At 35.9% G+C, this 21,706-nt stretch overlaps 1 protein-coding gene and 1 pseudogene across 4 annotated transcripts in view; one reads left to right on the top strand and one right to left on the bottom strand.

The window, feature by feature from the left end:
• The window catches only part of CRY1 (cryptochrome circadian regulator 1), a 93,383-nt gene that overhangs the window by 36,181 nt on the left and 35,496 nt on the right, over positions 1-21,706 (bottom strand). The gene's annotated exons all lie outside the window — the stretch shown is intronic.
• LOC101322440 (small ribosomal subunit protein eS8-like) lies at positions 7,412-9,310 on the top strand (annotated as a pseudogene).

Raw genomic sequence — 21,706 nt, 5'->3', positions numbered from 1 at the left:
AAGACATCCCACCATTTCACCTTAGGAAGTCTCACAGTTGTCCGTAAACAAATATATACTCACATTTATATTTCACCACATCCCCTTTCTGTCTTGGTTTGGAGTTACCCCCCAATACCCAATCCCCATCCCAACCCACCACTGCCAATGTGTAAATACTTTAGGGAGAATATTGTTGTTGTTTGTTGTTAGAGCAATATAAAAGTATCTAAGTTTTGTAGAATTATCTGTAACTATAAATAACTTATCATGTTTGGTGATAAATGTTTATTGGGAAGCATCTAGTTTTCTGTATTTGCTTGGCAAAAGAAATTGTAGAGCCTGTAGTATTCAGATCAAAAATTAAGAAGTTGAATGAACTAGCAATTTTTAAGTTTTCTTAAATTTAAACAGTACAAAACTAAAATGTCCTGGGAGGATAATCCAAGGCAGAGATAATCCTCAAATCTCTTTTGTAGTATTAGTTTCAGTATCTTCTCTACCAGAGCTGGTAGTAAGTAGCAAGAGTTCACCATATTCTACTTTTTTGGTAGAAAAGTTTTTATGTAGTACAAGCAGGTCAATGATAGACAACAAGATGGAAAAGAAAAAAAAAGGATCTGATTCATTTATAAAATGAACAAGTAAGCCTGAATTAGTTAATAATTAGCCCTTTATTTTTCCCTTTCTTGTTCACAAGCTGAATAAGCGTTCTTAATGCTTTTCAATAAATACTCTATGAACCAAACAAACATTGTACAGAATGACGTGGGCTGAAGCAATGGAAAAAGTTTTGCAACCATAAAGTTAATTTTGTTTTGGCACTTCATAAAACAAAGGAACAGAAGCTGTATTGCGGTATGATGTTTTTCTCCCATAGATGTTATTGATGGTGTTTTTCTTCCATGGATGTTATTGTTTATATCACTATAATTTCACATAAAGATTGCAGAGATACAGTGGACTCAAATAGGTATTTCAGAAAAGACTTGTGAAGAAGAGAAAAAGAGCAGGATGGAGGAGAACATATCAGTGATGCTGTCCTTGTTATAAGGCTTTTTGCACTATGACTTTTAAAACTGTTGCATATATTATTTTGATAAAATAAAATTTACTTTGCATATATCTACTTGTTAACTGGAAGGATACTCACCAAGCTATTAATAATAGCTACCCTTGGGGAGAGGGAGTTTGGGGTGGGGGTAAAGAAAAGAGAAACATACACTTTTTTTAAATGTCATAAGAGTTATAAAATTGACAATTAGCATATTCATTCAAAGTAGAACAAAACAGAAATATTATATTTACTGTAAACCTGGTTTAACACATAGTGAACATATTTTCAAAGCAACAGACATACTTCTATGGCATCAATTTTCATGGTTTCATAGTATTCCATTCCATAGATGTCCCATAATTTAACAATTGATAGCAACAAGTTACTATCCCTCAATCAATCCTGAAAAGTTCTAATTTCCTCATCTGTTAAATTGGAATAGTAACAGGGCCCATATCATACTATTGTTGTGAGAATTAAATAACATAAGTGAAGCTCTTAGAACAGTGCCTGACCCATAGTAAGCATGATTATATAACTGCTATTTATTTATTTTTTTACTCTCCTCCTTCCTATCACTTCTATTCTTGCTACAATAATTCTATCCCTTGTTATCTCTTGCCAGTATTATTTGCTGCAATGCCTTAAAATGGCTCTGCCTACCAACAATCTCTCTCCACTCTTATCCATTTTATACACAATATGAAATCTTCCTGAGGCACACTTTCCTGTAAAAAGGTCTTCAAAAATTCATTCTCTATAGAATAAAGAACAAATTATTTTGTTTGACTAACTTAGGGTTCCAGGGTTCATTTCCTACCATTCCTCTTTCCCTCCCGCCAAACCAAACTACTTCTCTTTTCCCCACACATTCAATCTCCTGGAATTTGCTCCATGCTCTTCCCTCGGCCTGGAGTACCTTTCCCAATTCCCATGTCTTTAAGTTCACATTCTACTAATCTTCAGTCTTCCACCTGAAAGTAATTTCTCCATCCCCTAAACCCTCAAAGGACATAACCTCATCCTAGAGAAACTTTCAGATTGTACGTTATATGATAGCTATAATATATAGATCACCTTCTCCTCCTCAAGGATTTCAAATTAAGTATCTGTGTCTCACTCCTAACTACACAGTTTTCTTTACCTGTCTTTTGGATTCTACATTTGGCAAACAAATCTCATCACGTGCCTTACACAATTTGTTGAAAAGATCAGAAATAGTAGAAAATAACCTATAGAGTTGTCTTGAAAATCTGCTGAAAGGATAGAAAGAGCATAAAATAACTAGTACTTGGTAGATATTCATTCAGCAGAAGTTATAATTATTCTCCCTTGGGAAAAATTTATAGTTTTGAAAGAAGTAACATGTATTTCTATATGTAAATACTGGGGCATGACAACAGAAGATAATGAATTAGTTAATGCCTACATCTATATACATAATCATCTTGATCTCTTAACTTTCTCTGAATGTGACTTTGAACAAAGGTTTGATGAAAATCTTTCCCACAAGGCAAGGCAAATGTGAATATGAATATATATACAACAAGATACAGTGCAATTAAGACCCTGAATCAACTAATCTCTAAGCATATAACTCTTCCTTGATAATACCATAAAATCTCCAATACACCAAGTTCAAAATATCAACTCATTGACAGGTAAGATTTCTTTTTAGTGCTGAAGGAATAATGTTACTTCAAAGGGTACTTTATAGTCTAACTTTTCATCCTTTACCCTCAACTGGGAAGAGAATGAGTTCTGCGAGAGTTCAGATTCAATGTGTTTCAGAGAACACACCAATTTCAAACTTTATATATTACGAATGCATGTACCTAAGAACAGGAATCCAACATTGAATGGAATGATTTAATACAATATATTGAAATTGCATAAGGTACGTTTTTTTTTTGACCCCACCGTGCAGCTTGCAGCAGTCCCGACCAGGGACTGACCAGGGCCACGGCAGCAAAAGCCCAGAATCCTAACCACTAGACCACCAGGGAACTCCCGCATAAGGTACAATTTTAATAGGGACTTATTTTCAGACCTTATCCAATTTGGCATGTTTACTGTTTTCTTGAAACCATACCCATTTGAAGGCTCAGTTAATAATGCTATTAACTACATGTAACAGGTTGATTTTTAAATAGGCCAAAGGGTAGTAAAACTCACTATATCCCTCTGCATAATTGTATTGCCTACACAGAAGAACAGTTCTTATACTATTTAATTACAATACTAACTGCAGCACTTCAAAATAAATTGAAGAGGGGTTAGGTGAGAAAATATATTTCTTCACTTTAAACATTTTAAGGATTTTTTTTTTTACCTCCAGCGATCACTACCTTATTGCTATTAGGAAAAATTACATGCGGTGTGTTTCTTTATGCTGGTTCCAAAAGATGATTTCAACATGAATCAACAGAAATAGTTTCTTAAAGTAGGTCATTGCTATAGCAACCAGTGGGCAGTTTGGTATACTCCCCATAACAATGACCTACTTTCCAGCCTATGCTAGTACAGCTTTATATAACTAGAATTTCTAGTTCTGTCTATAAAATAGTCTAAAAAAGGCAACAGTAAGATACGACATAATCCCATTCCTGCTAAAAACAAGGCATTATGAATTAACACGTATCATACCAGAATAAAGCCATCTGGTTCTGCACTTTAGTTTATAAAATATATCTTATCACATGCTCAACAATGAAAACTACACTTAGAAGAGCTAAACCAAAACAATTCATTGCTGACCCTAGAGAAGTGATTTACAGACTATAAATTAAGATCATTAAATCACATGCAAAATATCTTCTCTTCTACCCTTCCTCCTTGTGAAACAACAGGGTTAAATTTTTTTAAATAAAAGTTCTGGATATACTAACTATAATAAAGGAAAAAATGGAGAGTCTCAGTCATTAAGCAGTCATTGGTGCTTCATTAGAAGTTCAAAAATTATAAATAGCAATTTGTCTCTTTATAAATTGAATAAAGTTTACATATGCTTTTTTTATGGTTTGTAACAAATTTTTAGTGCTCTTATCTAACATTATTCAAATTATCAGAATATTTGTGATATACACTTTCCCTAAAGAGAACAGTTTAATGTTGAACAGGATTAAATATGTATTTTAAAAGCAAAGTTCATATTTTTTCCAGGCTCTAATGGTTCATAAATCAGTGGCTCTAAACCATGACACAACGTCACCTTTTATAACAAATATTTTTCACTGCCTTATTTTAAATTCTGAAATGAAATTCATAGATAACATATCCTTATATACAATTTTAAAGCATTAATATAACGCTCCAATGTAATATATGAGAGAAGTTTAAGTAAAGTCATTTATATTTTTAAAAAAAGCAACATTTACTTACCATAAGTAAATATCTGGGTATGAAACAAAAAGACAATGAATTAGTTGGATGCCTGCACCTACATACAGAATCACTTTAAATTCAACAGCTACAAAAACAGAATGATACAGTTGTATTATTGGTGACTCAAATACCGTAAGTGTTACTGCCTTTGGTTTTCTGTAATGTTGAGCAAGATTTAGTAGAGGTCTGGACAAAGTTCAATCTTCCCTTGATTCACATTGGTGATCAATATATTTTAGGAACACTCAGTGTATATTAAAATTGTGTAAAAAATACCTAGTGTTTACACATAAAAATGGGTTTAGGCTCTAGATTTTGAAAATCATGAATAAGTTTTTCACTTACTAGATGTTTCACGAAACATCTAGTATAATATTTGAAAGTTATGTGGGACTCAGGACAACTATTTATTTTGAGAGACTGTCCTGAGCACTGCAAGTTTTCCATCCTCAGTCTCTCCTCATTAATTCCACTAGGACCCTCCAATCACTGTGACTACCAAAAATGCCCCCATAAATTCCCAAAACACCTTCTAACGAATGACATTCATTATCCACATAATATTCTTGATTTGAGGAATACAAAATAAATGATATGAAATTCCAACACTCGAGTGTAACATTTAGAAAAGAAACTTGAAAATGTACATGATGTATATGAATATAACAGAATCTGTTATGGCAGAATGCAATATATATTATAAGAGACACATATGAATACCAGTAATTTGCTTTGAACAATCAGGAGGGAACAATCACTTCTGGATTTTTTTCTTTTTTTTTGAGATGGGGAGAAATTTAGGCAAAATTTTCAAGGTGATGGTAGAGAGGACTTGCAGTATTAATATAACTTTACTTGATAGCTGAAGACAGGAAGGGAGAATTATTGGCCATAGGACTGTAACCACCTTAAAGTCTGGGACTAGGCCTTGCTCACCACTTCACAGTAACTAGACAATGCCTGACATATAGTAGCAGTTCAAAAAATATTTATCTAATGACTAACCAAATAAATAAATTAATGAAAGCAGGAGAAAGGGACTTTTAAAGACTTGATTCAATAGTCAATGGAGAAGTAAGAAATGTGAGAGGGAAAGAATGTCTGCTGGACTAGGTACTTTACATATACGATATTCCCAACAACTTTATAAGGTATCTCATTTTAAAAATGAATCTAAAACTCAAGGACATCTTCCAAAGTAACTCAGCTAAGCAATCAAGTAAAAAATTTTTTAATTTTGATGTGTCTGACTCTAAACCCATGTTACTTTCCTGAAGGATATATAATAATCTAAAATGTTTTAGGAAAATTAGGCTGGCAGCTTTAAGGACATAAAGACGACTAAAATACAGCTTTTGCCTTCAAGATGAGGGATGAGCATGTGTGTCAATTAAGACAGAATATGTTAGGTTACACTGAGGTAACAAACAACTCTCAAAGCTCAGTGTCTTAAAATAACTAAAGTTTATTTCTCACTCATGCTATGTATCTACTGCAGGCAAGGCATTTCTGCTCACATTTAATTGGTTAAAGCAGGTTACATGGGCAAGCCAAACTTCAAGAAGGCAGAAGCATAAACTTCCTGCAGGTGAATAATGGTGAACAATAATAACATCTACCATAATATTCAAACCAACATTGATATATATGTCTTCATATTTCTTAATGAAGGGTATATTATGGCAGCACAGAAGAAATCAAACTCTGTGTGTGGGGGCAGGGGAAAGGAGACAGGAGAAGGCATGAGGAAGAAAACACTTGAACAGAGTTTGGAATCTATAGGTGTTGATCATGAGGATCAAGTAGGAAAGATCAATCAAAGCAGAGAAAACAGTATCCTTAAATTAAGAAACTCATAAGAACTGTGTTGTTTGGGTCGGGGGGAGTGAGGAATTGGGAGAACGACTACAAGTAACATACTTTCTAAGTCTAAGCTGTATTTCCCCCCAACACAAGTGTTAACACTTTTAAAAATATTCAAAATCAATGTCAAAAGAAACCTACTAACTTCTGTTGCTGACAATACATTGGATTAAGATACCTTAATGGAAATAACTAACAAAAAGTTAACAAAAAACAACAAAAGGAAACTTTTAAACATGATTCACTGGACTGTCCCAAAAGTAAGGAATCATAAGAGGTTAAGCAGAGTGCTAAGGTCAGCTTTAGCCTTGAGGATTTCTACAGAGTCCTGGAAAGCTTAAATATAATCCAGGTTGAGGAGGACAGGAGATAAAACCCAAGGCCCATCCAACTGAGGAAACTAATAATAGACCCTCAATATAAAACCTGGGCTTTAAAGAGCTCCATCCACAGTTAAAATGTAAATAAGACATAAATCTTAATAGGACAGGAAGGAAACTTGCCTGTCTCTACTCAGTCTGGGCTGAAAGAAAATAAAATCTCCCTTCCTGAATGGAAAGGTTAAACATAGTAATTTCACAGTGGAGAAAACTGGCAAACAGTACTGCAACCACATATCGGAGCAAACCTCATCAGTGATAAGTCAGTCATGTATCATGTACATCTTGGTATGATATGATGAGAAAAACACTTCACCTTTGTGATATTTTCCGCAAAACCCATAACCCCACTCTACAGATGAGAAAAACATCAGACAAAACTAAATTGAAGACTATTCTACAAGATACATGACCAGTACTCTAAATCAAAAAGGTCATAAAAAACAAGGGAAGCCTGAGGAACTGTCACAGGACAGAGGAGACTAAGGACACATGACTAAATGCAATGTGGTAATTTGGATGAAATCCTGGAACACAAAAAGAACATTAGCGGAAATCTGAATACAGTCTGGAATTTAGCTAGTGCTATGATTTCTTAGTTTTGACAAAAATACGGTGGTAATGTAAGATGTTAATATTAGGGGAAACTGGGTATAGAGTAATCAGGAACTCTCTGTATTATATTTGCACATTTTCTATAAATCTAAAATTATTTATTTTATTAAAAAATTCTTGTGCATCCCCCCCCATGCATAATCTCAATGCAAATTCATGGAATTTAAACGGTACCAAACGTCTTAAGCATATCATTGCATTTAACATGGTCCCAGGTTGGTTGTGATCTGAGATAATTGTTAAAAGAAATTATAAATCCTCTCTGGATTCTCAACTTCAACCCATGCTTCAATTTCTACAGAAAAAGTTCCACCAAAACTCAATCAATCAATCATAAAATACACAAGGAAACAAGAACTTAATCTGAGTTGCAGAATAAGAGACCTGAAAATTACTGAGAATTTTCCAGAACCACTGAAAGATATCAATTCAAGAAGCTCATGAATCTCAAGCAGGGTAAAAAAGAGAGGTACATGGGGATACGGTTGGGAGGTGGGATGGAGAGGAGGGGAAATAAAAACAGAAATAAAGAACAGATAAAAATAAGCAGAGATACAGAGAAGGAGAGATGAGACAGAGACAGAGAAAGGATCCACATCTAGATACACCATACACCATCTAGATACATCCACATCTAGAAACTACACAAAACCAAAGACAAAGACATAAGATACAAAGTAGTCAGAGAACATTATATCCAATAAGCAGAGAACATTTATGCAAGTACACATGGAATACTCATGAAAATTGACCCTGTACTAGGTCATAATACTATTCAACAGATTTAAAGGAATTGGTATCTATCATACATTTTGAAATTAAAAAACACTTCTCCGGGCTTCCCTGGTGGAGCAGTGGTTGAGAGTCCGCCTGCCAATGCAGGGGACATGGGTTCGTGCCCTGGTCCGGGAAGATCCCACATGCCGCGGAGCGGCTGGGCCCGTGAGCCATGGCCGCTGAGCCTGCGCGTCCGGAGCCTGTGCTCCGCAACGGGAGAGGCCACAACAGTGAGAGGCCTGCGTATCAAAAAAAAAAAAAAAAAAACACTTCTCCACACAATTTATCAGACAAAGAACATCACAATGGATTTTAGTAAATACCTAAAACTGAATGATAATGAAAAAAATATATCTAAAATGCACAGAATGAAAAACAACAAAAAAGAGGTATTAGAAGAAAATATATAGGCTTAAATCCTTACATTAGAAAAATGACTTGAAATTGAGTTAGGAAAACAGCAGAATAGATCTTTAAAAAAATATAAAGAAGGAAATGATCTCTTTCCAGCCAGCACTGAGCAATAGCCATATCTCGGAACAACTGGCACAAGCGCCACAAGACTAGGAACGAGAGAAAAACCTACTACAAGAAGTAGAAGTATGAGCTGGGAATCCCCGCTGCCAACACTAAGATTGACCCTGCCTCATACACACATTCCACATGCAGGGAGGCAACAAGAAGTTGCTGGACGTGGGGAACTTGAGGCTGGACATGGGGAACTTCCCCTGAGGCTTGGAGTGTTGTACGTGCAAAACGAGGCTTATTATAGTTTACAGTGCCTCCAACAATGAACTGGTCAGTACCAAGACTCTGGCGAAGAACTGCATTGTGCTCACTGACAGCACACTATTCTGACAGTGGTAGGAGTCCCACTATGCACTGCCCCGGGGCCGCAAGAAGGGAGCCAAGCTGACTTCCGAGGAGGAAGGAATTTTAAACAAAAAACGATAAAAGAAAATTCAGAAGAAATATGATGAAAGGAAAAAGAATGCCAAAATCAGCAGCCTTCTGGAGGCTCCAGCAGGGCAAGCTCCTTGCATGCATTGTTTCAAAACCAGGCCAGTGTGGCCAAGCAGATGGCTATGTGCTAGAATGCAAGGAGCTGGAGTTCTAGCTGAGGAAAATCAATGCCCGGAAAAGCAAACAAATCCTCCTCCCTCCTATCTTAGCTCAAGTAATAAAGATGTTTATTGTTCTATTGTTCATCTATTGTTCTCTATGTTCTAAAGAAGAAAAAGAAAGAAGGAAATGATCAAGAGCAGGAATTAGTGAAAAGAGAACACAAATACATAATAGAAACAACAAAGCCAAAATTTATTACTTGAAGAAACAATACTGTAAAACTCTGACAAGGTAAATTAAGGGAAAAATAGAGAGCAGACAAAATAAGCAATATTAAGAATAAAAAAGAGGATATAATCTCAGATATTGCAGGGATTAAATGGCAAATAAGGCAGTATGAAAAATTTTATGCAAATAAATTTGAAAACTTTGATAAAATGGATAAATTCCTTACCAAAACTGACTCAAGAAGAAATTTAAAACTTACCAAAACTGACTCAAGAGCAAATAAAGAACATGAACGGTCTCATAGCTACTAAAGAAACTGAATTCGTGGTTAAAAAACTTATATGGAAAACACAAGAGCCAGTCAGCTGTACAGATGAATTCTACCAAACATTCATGAAATAGACAGTTTTAATTTTACAGAGGATTCTAACCTCATACAGAGAATAGACAAAAAAGGAACACTCCTTAACTCACTTTATGAGGTGAGATTTACCTTGATACCAAAATCAGACAAGGACAGTACAAAAGGAAAATCACAAACTAATCTCACTCACAAGTATACCATATTAGCAAGCCAAATACAACAATACATTAAAAAATATACATCATGATCAAGTTGGGCTTATCCACAGAAAGTTGATTAGTTTAATGTTTAAAAACTGGTTAGTGTATTCACCTCATTCATAGAATAAAGAAATTTCACATGACCAACTGAACAGATGCAGAAAGTGTAGCTATTAAAATTCAATTTCATTTTAGCCTCAACAAACCAGGACTAGAAGGTAACCTCCTTAATGTGAAAAAGGGCATTCACAAAAAGTACACAAAACATCATATTTAATGGTAAAATGTTGAAAGTACTTCTTTTAGGATTGGGAAGAAGACAAGGATGCCTGCCACGGCTTCTATTCAACCTGGTACTAGTAGGACTAACAAGTGTAGTAATAAGAAGATCAAGAGATAAAGGGTATAAGGATGGGAAAAGAAGAAACAAAAACATGATTATTTACAGATGATATGGGTATTGACACTATCAAAATATAAAAAAAGGAATACACAGAGAATTATTAAAATTAATAATAGAGTTTAAAAGGGCCAAGATCACTCAATCTCTGGAATCGATTTACACTAATACAATCTATGTAACTTAAGCCTCTCTGATTTCACACAAAGCTATGTATAATCTAGAACTCTTACTCCTTGTCTAATTTTAGAAACCACAGCATTGTGACTCTACCAGGTTAGGCCAAAATCAAGTACAAGATGTACTTCTAGGCTTTAAAGGATTTACACATAACTAAATAAAATGTCTAACGTGTTCAAAAGCATGCTTTCCCAGATCTATGTGTAATGCTTTTCAGTAGTCTAACGGTCTTATTTGAAATTTCTCTCCTTCAGAAAAAGACTAGTTACATGTCAATTATATCTCAATAAAGCTGGGGAAAAAAGAAAAAAATAAGATCTCTATTTTCATCTGTGAAAAATAAGATTGGTGGTTACCAGAGAGGATGGAAGCGCAAAATAGGTAAAGGGGGTTAACTGTACGGTGACTGTATTAGTGGTAAGCATGCTGCAGTGTACACATAAATTAAAATATAATTTACACATAAAACCTATAAACCAATGTTACCTCAACAATAATAAAAAAAAAGATAGGAATCCTTTGAAAGGTTTTGAGCAGAGACTGGGACATGACATGACTTAACTTTTAAAATAATCACTTGGACTGCTGGGTAGAAAATGAGTATCAGGCAAAGGGCAGAAATAGGAAGACCACTTAGGAGGTTACTATACTGCTCTAGAGGAGAGATGATGGTGGCATGAATAACAGTGGTAATAGTGAAAATGATAAGAGCAGTTGGTATCTGGGTAGGAATTCAGCAGGTAATATAGCACAGGAAGTGGGATTGTTAAATCTGGAGTCCAAGGTAGAAGTGTGTGGGTGGAAGATATAAAATTGGAATTCATGAGTACATATATGGTAGTCATTAGACTAGATAAAGGAAAAGAAGAACTGATGGAAGAAAGGACCTTCGCTTTGAATGAACAGAAGGAATGATAGGACAGAAAGAATGCTGGAGAGAGAGAAGGAATAAGAAAAGGAAGGATGGAATGAGGTCTGGATATACGGAAGCAGAGGATAGATATGTAGTCCTAGAAGGAAATATGGAAAGAATGACTGATGGAAGGAAGGGAGGGAGGGGGGATAAAGATGCAATAACACATGAGAGAAGGACACATGATAGAAAGAAGCAAGAGTATATGGGACATATACTCTTATATGTCTTATATGGGACAGAGAAGCAGAGACTGACGGGACAGAGAAGCAAGAATGAACAAAGAAGGATAGAGTAGGGGGTGAGATGGTAAAGTGTCAAAAAAAAAAGGCAGAGAAGAAGATAACATGGAAATCAAACTGAAATTTTAGAATCCTGAGTCTGATGCAGTTCTCAATAACAAAAAGGGGTCAATTTTACTTAATTATTAATAAGTGAGTTATGAACTAGTCATGGACCTCAAACACATCCCATTAATTTCATAGTTGAAAATAAGAAACGTCTCATCTTTACAGATTCTATATAACTACACACAGAACTTGTTCTATGCTTAGAGAAACATAAATGAAACTAAATAAACCCGAAGTACTATCATATCTCTTCTTATTTGGTAAACAGACTCATTTAGATTCACATTAACTTTTACTCTCTTTAGAGATATTTGAGAATTAATTGTTAGTAATCTAATAAAATGTAGAGTCACATATTCTGAGGTACATTCTTTCATTCATAAACCAACATCTGGGCATCTAAATAGGACACAAAAAAATAAATCCAGGGCTTCCCTGGTGGCGCAGTGGTTGAGAATCCGCCTGCCAATGCAGGGGACACGGGTTCGAGCCCTAGTCTGGGAAGATCCCACATGCCGCGGAGCAACTGGGCCCGTGAGCCACAACTGCTGGGCCTGCGCTCTGGAGCCTGCGAGCCACAACTACTGAGCCTGTGAACCACAACTGCTGAAGCCCGCACGCCTGGAACCTGTGCTCCGCAGCAGGAGAGGCCACTGCAATGAGAGGCCCATGCACTGCAACGAAGAGTGGCCCCCGCTCGCCACAACTAGAGAGAGCCCGTGCGCGACAATGAAGACCCCCAACTCAGCCAAAAATAAAAATAAATAATAAATAAATACATCCAGAATTCCAGTCCTTGGAGCCTCCAAGTTCAATGAGAATAAGATGTGCAAATTCATTACTAGTAATTAATATATTGTATTACTGAAGTCCCTATTGTTAAAGGACATGTAGAAGGAAGGTAATTATGCTGAGGAAGAGCTCTAAAATTTTACAGGTATGACTGACCTGGATCTTTATTATCTATCACAGCACTTTGTGATAACAATTTAAGTCAGTCTTTACTTGAAATATATTTTAACTTCTGAGGTTAATTTACACTAGTATAAGGCTATGTAATTTATGCCTGCCTAATCCCCAAATCACAAAGTACTTGAAATCTAAGACTTTTACTACCCCATGTGTATTTTTAGAAACGATTACATTGTAACACTGTGAGGATAGGCCAAAAATCATATTTAAAATCTACTTCTAGGCTTTAGAGGATTAAAATAGAACTAAATAAAATCTGTTCAACACATGTACAAAAGCAAATGACAGAGTTACACATATTGGTTTTCTGATACTCCTATCAGAAAATTCTCTTCTAATAATGTTAACTTTCCTCTAGATATAAGTCAAGTTTTTCAGAGGTTTTCATGGTGGTAGGACTATGAAAAAAGAAGAAGAAAAAAAAGAGTGCCAGGACACAAAAAAAGGCTATAAAAGATGAAACAGTATCCAGATCTTGGTTTCTAAATATCCTTCTCCAATTAGAAGAACCAGGATTCCACAGAGCAGTGGCTGATTTCCGGGCAGAGCAAGAAAAATACAAGATGAGCTGGAGCATCTCATGGTGCCAGAAAGTAAGGAAGTGCTCAAGAGAAATAAGATGGGTGCATGTCTAAAAATAAGATGGATGTCAAAGCTGGACCAATTTAAACAAAATAAACAGTAACAGTAATAGATTATAACCCAAAGAATAAAACAAATACTCACAAACCCACACTTTTATAAATAAATTATTGAATAAATAAATGGGGGGAGAAGGAATAAGTCTTCATTACAGAAGAATTCCAACTAATAAATATAGAAGGAATGAAAAAAATCATGATTGGAATAGCACATAATAATTGCTTCAAGCAAGATCCACTGATGAATACTAAAATTAATATCTGAAAGTATCACAAGAAAAAGAATATTTATCAAAATATCTCTTCCAAAATATTTATTAATTACAAAGGAAAAAAATAGTAATTTTACAGTGGAGAAACCCAGAAGACACTATTTTAACCACATGATCAAAGGTAATATCACCAGTAACAAGACACACTGATACCATGTCTCCCCTGATACAAGGCCATATCACTTCTGTGGTATTTTTCAAAAATGCAAAACCTTGATCTAATCATGAGAAAACATCAGATAAGTCCAAATTGAGGGAGATCCTACAAAATGCCTGACTAGTACTTTTAAAAGTCTTAAGGTCTTGAAAGATAAGGAAAGACTGAGATATTGTTACCGGCCAGAAGAAATTAAGGGGACATGATGACTAAATGAAATAGGGAATTCTAGACTGGACTCTAGGACAGAAAAACTACTAGTGGAAAAATCAGCGAAATTCAAATAAAGTCTGTACTTTCGTTAACAGCATTGCACCAATGCTAATTTCTTACTTTTGATAATTGTATTATGATTATATAAGGTATTAACATTAAGAGGTGCTGGGTGAAGGGTATACGGTAACTCTCTGTATTATTATTTTTTCGCTGTGTTGGGTCTCCACTGCTGCATGCGGGCTTTCTCTAGTTGCAGCGAGCAGGGGTTACTCTTCACTGCAGTGCATGGGCTTCTCATGGCGGTGGCTTCTCTTGTTGTGGAGCACAGGCTCTATGTGCATGGGCTTCAGTGGTTGTGGCACATGGGCTCAGCAGTTGTGGTACGCAGGCTCAGTAGCTGTGGCTCACAGGCTCTAGAGTGCAGGCTCAGTAGTTGTAGTGCACGGGCTTAGTTACTCCACGGCATATGGGATCTTCCCTGACCAGGGATTGAACCTGTGTCCCCTGCATTGGCAGGCGGATTCTTAACCACTGCACCACCAGGGAAGCCCTCTCTCTGCATTATTTTTGCAACTCTTCTGTAAGCCTAAACTTATTTCAAGATACAACAAAAAAACAGAAGAATCAGAGCATTGTATCCTGAAATAAACAGGTTTGCGAAGGTTTTCCCTACATAGATATTACTTTCACATCACTTCCGGTAGTAACCACTTGAATAGTTCCATCCATGAATTTATTCATTTAACAAATAAACACTTGAGCGCCTACTAGGTGCCAGGCATATATTACAGAAAAAAAGTAGGGAGTGCCAAGTATGGGGGAAGGGGATTGCTGTTTTATGGGTTGATTGAGAAGATTTCATTAATAAGGTGATACTTAGCAGAGTTCTGAAGTGAGGTAAGCCAAGTGGATATTTGGGAAAACGAACAGCAAGTGTGACAGCCTAGAGATTCAATAGCATGTCTGAAGAACAGCAAGATGGCCAGTATGGTTGAAGCTCAGGGAGGGACAGGAAGAAGGCAAAAAATAAGACAAGGTGAGCAAATTATTCAGGGTCTCCTTGGTAATTGTAAGGGCTTTCTTTGGCTTTTATGCCAAAAGAAATGGAAAGGGACTGGAAAGATAAGAGAGCAAGAGTGACATGAAGGTTCTACAGGGTAATTCTGACTATCATATGAAGAACTGGGCTAAGAGAGGGAATACAGAGATCAATTAAGAAATTACAGCAGTTATCCAGGTAAGAGATAATGATGGCTTAGGTCAGGCTGTAATCAACAAAGGGAATGAGAAGTGACTGGATTCTGGATATATTTTTAAGGTATAACCTATAGCAGCGGTCCCCAACCTTTATGGCACCAGGGACCAGTTTCGTGGAAGACAATTTTTCCACGGGGGTTGGTGGGCGATGATTCAGGCGGTAATGCAAGCAATGGGGAGCGGCATGCTCGCTCGCCACTCACTTCCTGCTGTGTGGCCCAGTTCCTAACAGGCCACGGACCTGTACTGGTCTGCGGACTGGGAGTTGGGGACCCCCCATCTATAGGATCACCTCATAAATGTGAGGTGTGAGAGAAAGAGAGCAGTCAAGGTTGATTCCAAATTCAGAGCACATGATAGGATAAAATTTCTATTTACTGAAATGGGAAAATACAGGACAAAGAGCTTTGGGGATTTTTTTTTGTTTTATTCTGTTTGTTTTAAGTATAGTTGTTTTAATTTTAATTTTGTTTGTTTCAGTTTTAATTTTGGTTCATATTTATTATTTCCTTCCTTTCACTTTCTTGCAGTTTACTTTTTCTGATTTTTTTTTCAACTTCTTGGAAAAGAATGCTTATGTTTCAGATTTTTCAGTCTTTCTTCTTTTCAACTTGATGCTTTTAGGGCCATAAATGTCTTTAGCTGTATTCCACAAATTTTGGTATGTCATTGTCATTTAGTTCAAAATATTTAAAAATTCCACTGTGATTTCTTCTTTATTATTTATAAGAATATTGCTTAACTATCAGTATTTGGGGCTTTTCTAATTATCTTTTTATTAATTCTGAGCTTATTTCATTGTGATTAGAGAACATATTCTCTGTTACTTCAATGTTGTGAAATATGAGACTTGCTTTATGACCCAGGATACAATTAATTTTGTTAACCTTTCGATGTGCCCTTGAAAAGAATATGTACACTGTAGGTGTTGGATAAAATGCTCTACATATGTGAATTAAGTCAAAGTTGTTAATCATATTGTTCCAATCCTTTATAACACTACTGATATTTGGCCTGCTTGTTCCATTAGTTACTGAAAGAAGTGTATTAATATTTCTCTGTGACTTTGAATTTGTCTGTTTCTCCTTTTAGTTCTATCAGCTTTGGCTTTCTGTATTTTGAGGCTATATTTTACACATACAAATTTAGAATTGCTATATCTTTCTGGAGGACTGTCCATTTTAATGACTGTGAAACATCCCTCTTTATCTCTAACAATTACGCTTCTTGCTTTAAACTTTACTTTATCTGATATTACTAAAGCAATACCAGCTTTCTGTTAGCCTTTGCCTGGTATATCTTTTCCCATGCTTTTACTTCAGCCCATCTTAACCCCCATATTTAAGTTGTTTTAAAAATGTGTTTAACGAAATTTTATAAATCAGTGAGCCAAATATTAACACAATGGAAAAACGGACACGGGAGCTGAACAGGCACTTCCCGAAAGACAGTATCTAATGACTACTAACCACATGAAAAAATGCTCAACTTCTTTGGTGATCATGAAGTGAAAATTAAAGCTATAATGAAATAACACTTCACATCTATCAGAATGACTGAAAATAAAAAAACTAACAATAACAAGTGTTGACAACAACATAGGTAATCTCAGACTCCCATGGACTGCTGGTGGGAATGTGAATGATATAACCACTTGGGAAAACTGGCAGTGTCTACTAACAGTGAAGAAATGCCCACTTTATAACCCAGCAATGCCACTTCTATGTATATATATCCCCAAAATGTGTGGACATGTTTAATGGGAGACATATACAAAAATGTTCACAGTAGCTTTATTCATAATGATCATTCTGGAGAAGAATGGATGAGTCACGATGTTCATAAAAGGAACTTGATGGAATTCAACAACTAATCTATAATAAAAACAGTGATAAAAAAATAGTTGGACACTTCATACCTATCTTTCACCACCATTTTTTTTAATGGACAGCAGGCTCTTATTGAAAGTTTAGGGTAGTGGTAGGAAATGACACTACAAGACAGGTAACAATTAAAAGTTGAATATTAGACATCTCCACCCTAAAGCACTAGTGCTATTCCCTACCCCAACTTTCTCACTGGCCATGACCCTCTGCTGGCCCTCAAATCTATCTTATTCTTGGGACTCCTCATCCTCCTCAGCTTATCCCTATACATGTGTCTTCTTGCCAGGTCTTGGTCACTCAACCCTTCTCTCCAGAGTTATCCAGCATCATACGTAGTGGGAAAACACTAGTGGAGTTTCCACTATAGTTGAGGACAAAACAAGGATGCCTGGCATCATAGTCTGATTTTCCAAAATCAGACCCTGAGACAAGAACTTGAAAGTGGGAAATTTACTTGACGGTCATCTCAGGGAGCACAGTGAGGAGACAGGGAAGAGAAAAGTCAGGAAAGTGTGCTTTACTAAGTAGAACAGACTGCAGTCCTTTGTTCTTCAGAGCTCTGCCCTTGGAGGGGTCTTTGCATTTCCATGAGAAATGGCCCTTGTGGCAGCTGATTGGCTTTCTCACTCTGTTCCTACTCAAAGAAACTTGGGCCCCCAGAAGTCTTTGTGTAACTAGAGCCACCTCAGTTCACACTGTGGTGCTTCCACCAGTAGAACTCTCTTTAAAACAATGAATTTCCTATGAGTCTGACTTTAGTCCTCTCCATTCAAGAGAGGTCACACCCTCGATTCTCCTCTAGACAGGCCTCTCTCCAATTTGCGCAGAATGTTAAAGTTCTATCGGACAACAGCCTTAAGATTTTTCAGCTCTTTAGTCTAGCCAGGAGGATCTACTAGCCACTGACTGGAATCCTTCTGAAATGTCTCTTTTTTAAAATTAAGTATAGTTGTTTTACAATATTGTGTTAGTTTTAGGTATATAGCAAAGTGATTCAGATATATTTTTTTCCTAGATTATTTTCCATTTAGGTTATTACAAGATATTGAACATAATCCTATGTGCTATATAGTAAATCCTTGTTGCTTATCTAGTTTATATATAGTAGTCTGTATCTGTTATCCCCATACTCCTAATTTATCCCTCCCCCCTCCCTTTTCCCTTTGGTAACCGTAAATTTGTTTTCTAGATCTGTGAGTCTGTTTCTGTTTTGTATTCATTTGTATTATTTTTTAGATCCCACATATGATACCATATAATATTTGTCCTTCTCTGTCTGAATTACTTCACTAAGTATAATACTTCTAGGTCCAAATGACAACACTTCATTCTTTTTTTATGACTGAGTAAATATTCCATTGTGTGTGTGTGTGTGTGTATACATATACATACATATGTATACATATACATACATATGTATACATATACATATACATACGTATGTATACGTATATCACATCTTCTTAAACCAGTCATCTGTTAATGGGCACTTCAGTTGTTTCCATGTCTTGGCTATTGTAAACCATGTTGCTATGAACACTAGGGTGCACATATATTTTCGAATTAGAGTTTTTGCCTTTTCTGGATATATGTCCAGGAGTGGGATTGTTGGATTATATGGTAGCTCTATTTTTAGCTTTTTAAGTAACCTCCATACTGTTGTCCATAGTGGCTGCACCAATTTGCATTCCCACCAACAGTGTAGGAGGGTTCCCTTTTCTCCACACCTTCTCCAGCATTTGAAGATAGCCATTCTGCCCTCTGTGAGGTAACACCTCATTGTGGTTTTGATTTGCATTTCTCTAATAATTAGTGATGTTGAGCATCTTTTCATGTTCCTGTTGGCCATCTGTATGTCTTCTTTGGAACAATTTCTATTCAGGTCTTCTACCCACTTTCTGATTACATTGATTGTTTTTTCAATATTGAGTTGTATGAGCTATTTGTATATTTTAAATATTAACCCTTTGTCAGTCACATCATTTGCAAATATCTCCTCCCAGTCCATACTTTGTCTTCTCATTTTGTTGATGGTTTCCTATGCGGTGCAAAAGCTTTTATGTTTGATTCGGCCCCATGTGTTTTTTTGTTTGTTTGTTTGTTTGATTTCTTTTGTCTTGGGAGACTGATCTAAGAAAATATAGTTATGCTTTATCTCAGAGAATGTTTTGCCTATATTCTCTTCTAGGAGTTTTATGGTGTCATATCATATAGTTAGGTCTTTAAGCCATTTTGAGCTTATTTTTGTATACGGTGTGAGGAAGTGTTCTAATTTCACTGATTTACATGCAGCTGTCTGGCCTTCCCAGCACCACTTACTGAAGAGACTGTCTTGTCTCCATTGTATATTCTTGCCTCCTTTGTCATAGATTAATTGACTGTAGGTGTGTGGGTTTATTTCTGGGCTCTCTATTCTGTCCCATTGATTCATATATCTGTTTTTGTGCCAAAACCATGCTGTTTTGATTACTGTCGCTTTGTAGTATAGTCTGAAGTCTGGGAGGGTTATGCCTCCAGCTTTGTTCTTTTTCCTCAGGATTGCTTTGGCAATTCTAGGTCACTGTGGTTCCATAAAAATTCTAGGATCATTTGTTCTAGTTCTGTGAAAAATGTCATGGGTATTTTGATAGGAATTGCATTAAATTCATAGATTGCTTTGGATAGTACGGCCGTTTTAACAATATTAATCCTTTCAAGAGCATGGGATAGCTTTCCATTTCTTTGAATCATCTTCAATTTCCTTTATCAATGTTTTATTGTTTTCAGTGTATAGGTCTTTCACCTCATTGGTTAGGTTTACTCCTAGGTATTTTATTTTTTTTAATGTTATTTTAAACAGGATTCTTTTTACATTCTTTTTCTGATATTTCATTGTTAGTGTAAAAAAATACAATGGATTCCTGTATATTAATATTATATATTGCTATCTTGCTGAATTCATTTATTAGTTCTAATAGTTTTTGTGTGGAGACTTTAGGGTTCTCCACATAGAATATCATGCCATCTGCAAATACTGACAGTTTTACCTCTTCCCTTCCAATCTGGATATCTTTTATATCTTTTTCTTGTTTGACTGCTGTGGTTAGGACTTCCAATACTATGTGGAATAAAAGTGGTGAGGGTGGGCATCCTCATCTTATTCCTGAATTCAGTGGGAAGTCTTTCAGTTTTCCACCATTGAGGATTACGTTAGCTGTGGATGTGTCATAAATGTCTTTTATTATGTTGAGATATGTTCCCTCTATACCCACTTTGGTGAGAATTTTTATCATAAATGGACACTGAACTTGGTCAAATGCTTTTTCTGCACCTATTAAGATGCTCATGTGGTTTTTGTGTTTCCTTTTGTTAATGTGGTGTATCACATTGATTGATTTGGGTATGCTGTGCCATCCTTGTGACTCTGGAACGAATCCAACTTGATGATGGTATGTATGTATTGTTGGATTTGGTTTGCTAATATTTTGTTGAGGATTTTCCCATCTATATTCATGAAGGACTTTGGCCTGTAATTTTCTTTTTTTGTAGTGTCTTTGTCTGGTTTTGGTATCAGGGTGATGGTGGCTTCATAGAATGAATTTGGGAGTGTTCCCTCCTCTTCAATTTTTTGTAATAATTTGAGCAGGATAGGTGTAAGTTCTTCTTTGTATGTTTGGTAGAATTCCCCAGTGAAGCTGTCTGGACCTTGACTTTGATTTGGAGGGAGTTTTTTAAATTACAGATTCTATTTCACTTCTAGTGATCGTCTATTCAATTCATCTATTTCTTCTTGACTCAGTTTTGGCAGGCTGTACGTTTCTAGAAGCTTCTCCATTTTGTCTAGGTTGTCCAATTTGCTGGCATATAACTTTTCATAGTACTCTCTTATGATCTTTTTGTATTTCCGTGGTATCTGTTGCTATTTCTCCTCTTTTATTTCTTATTTTGTTTATTTGAGTCTCTTTTCTTCTTGGTGAGCATGGTTAGAGGTTGTCAATTTTGTTTATCTTTTCAAAAAAACAGCTCTTGATTTTATTGATATTTTTTATTTTTATGTCTATTGTATTTATTTTCTCTCTGATCTTTATTATTTCCTTCCTTCTGCTGACTTTGGGTTTTGTCTGTTCTTTTTCTAATTATTTTAGGTGGTAGGTTAGGTTGTTTGAGATTTTTCTTGTTTCTTGAGCAAGGTCTGTATCCCTATGAACTTCCCTCTTAAAACAGCTTTTGCTGTATACCATAGATTTTGTAAGGCTGTGTTTTCATTTTCATTTGTCTTAAGGTATTTTCTAATTTCTTCTTTGATCACATTGTTGACCCATTGGTTTTTCAGTAGCATGTTGTTTAGTCTCCATGTGTTAATTCTTTTCCTGTTTTTCTTTCTGTCGTTGATTTCTAGTTTCATACAACTGTGGTCAGAAAAGACGCTTGAAATAATTTCTATCCTTTTAAATTTGCTGAGGCTTGTTTTGTGACCTAGTATGTTGTCTATCCTAGAGACCATTCCATGACTGCTTGAAAAGAATGTGTATTCTGGGCTGTTTTTTGGAAGTAATGTCCTGTAGATATCA

The sequence above is a fragment of the Tursiops truncatus genome, chromosome 11 (genome assembly GCF_011762595.2).
Source record: "Tursiops truncatus isolate mTurTru1 chromosome 11, mTurTru1.mat.Y, whole genome shotgun sequence".
NCBI lineage: Eukaryota > Metazoa > Chordata > Mammalia > Artiodactyla > Delphinidae > Tursiops > Tursiops truncatus.
Note: the sequence above shows the minus strand (reverse complement) of the source record. Positions and strands in the feature narration are given on the sequence as shown.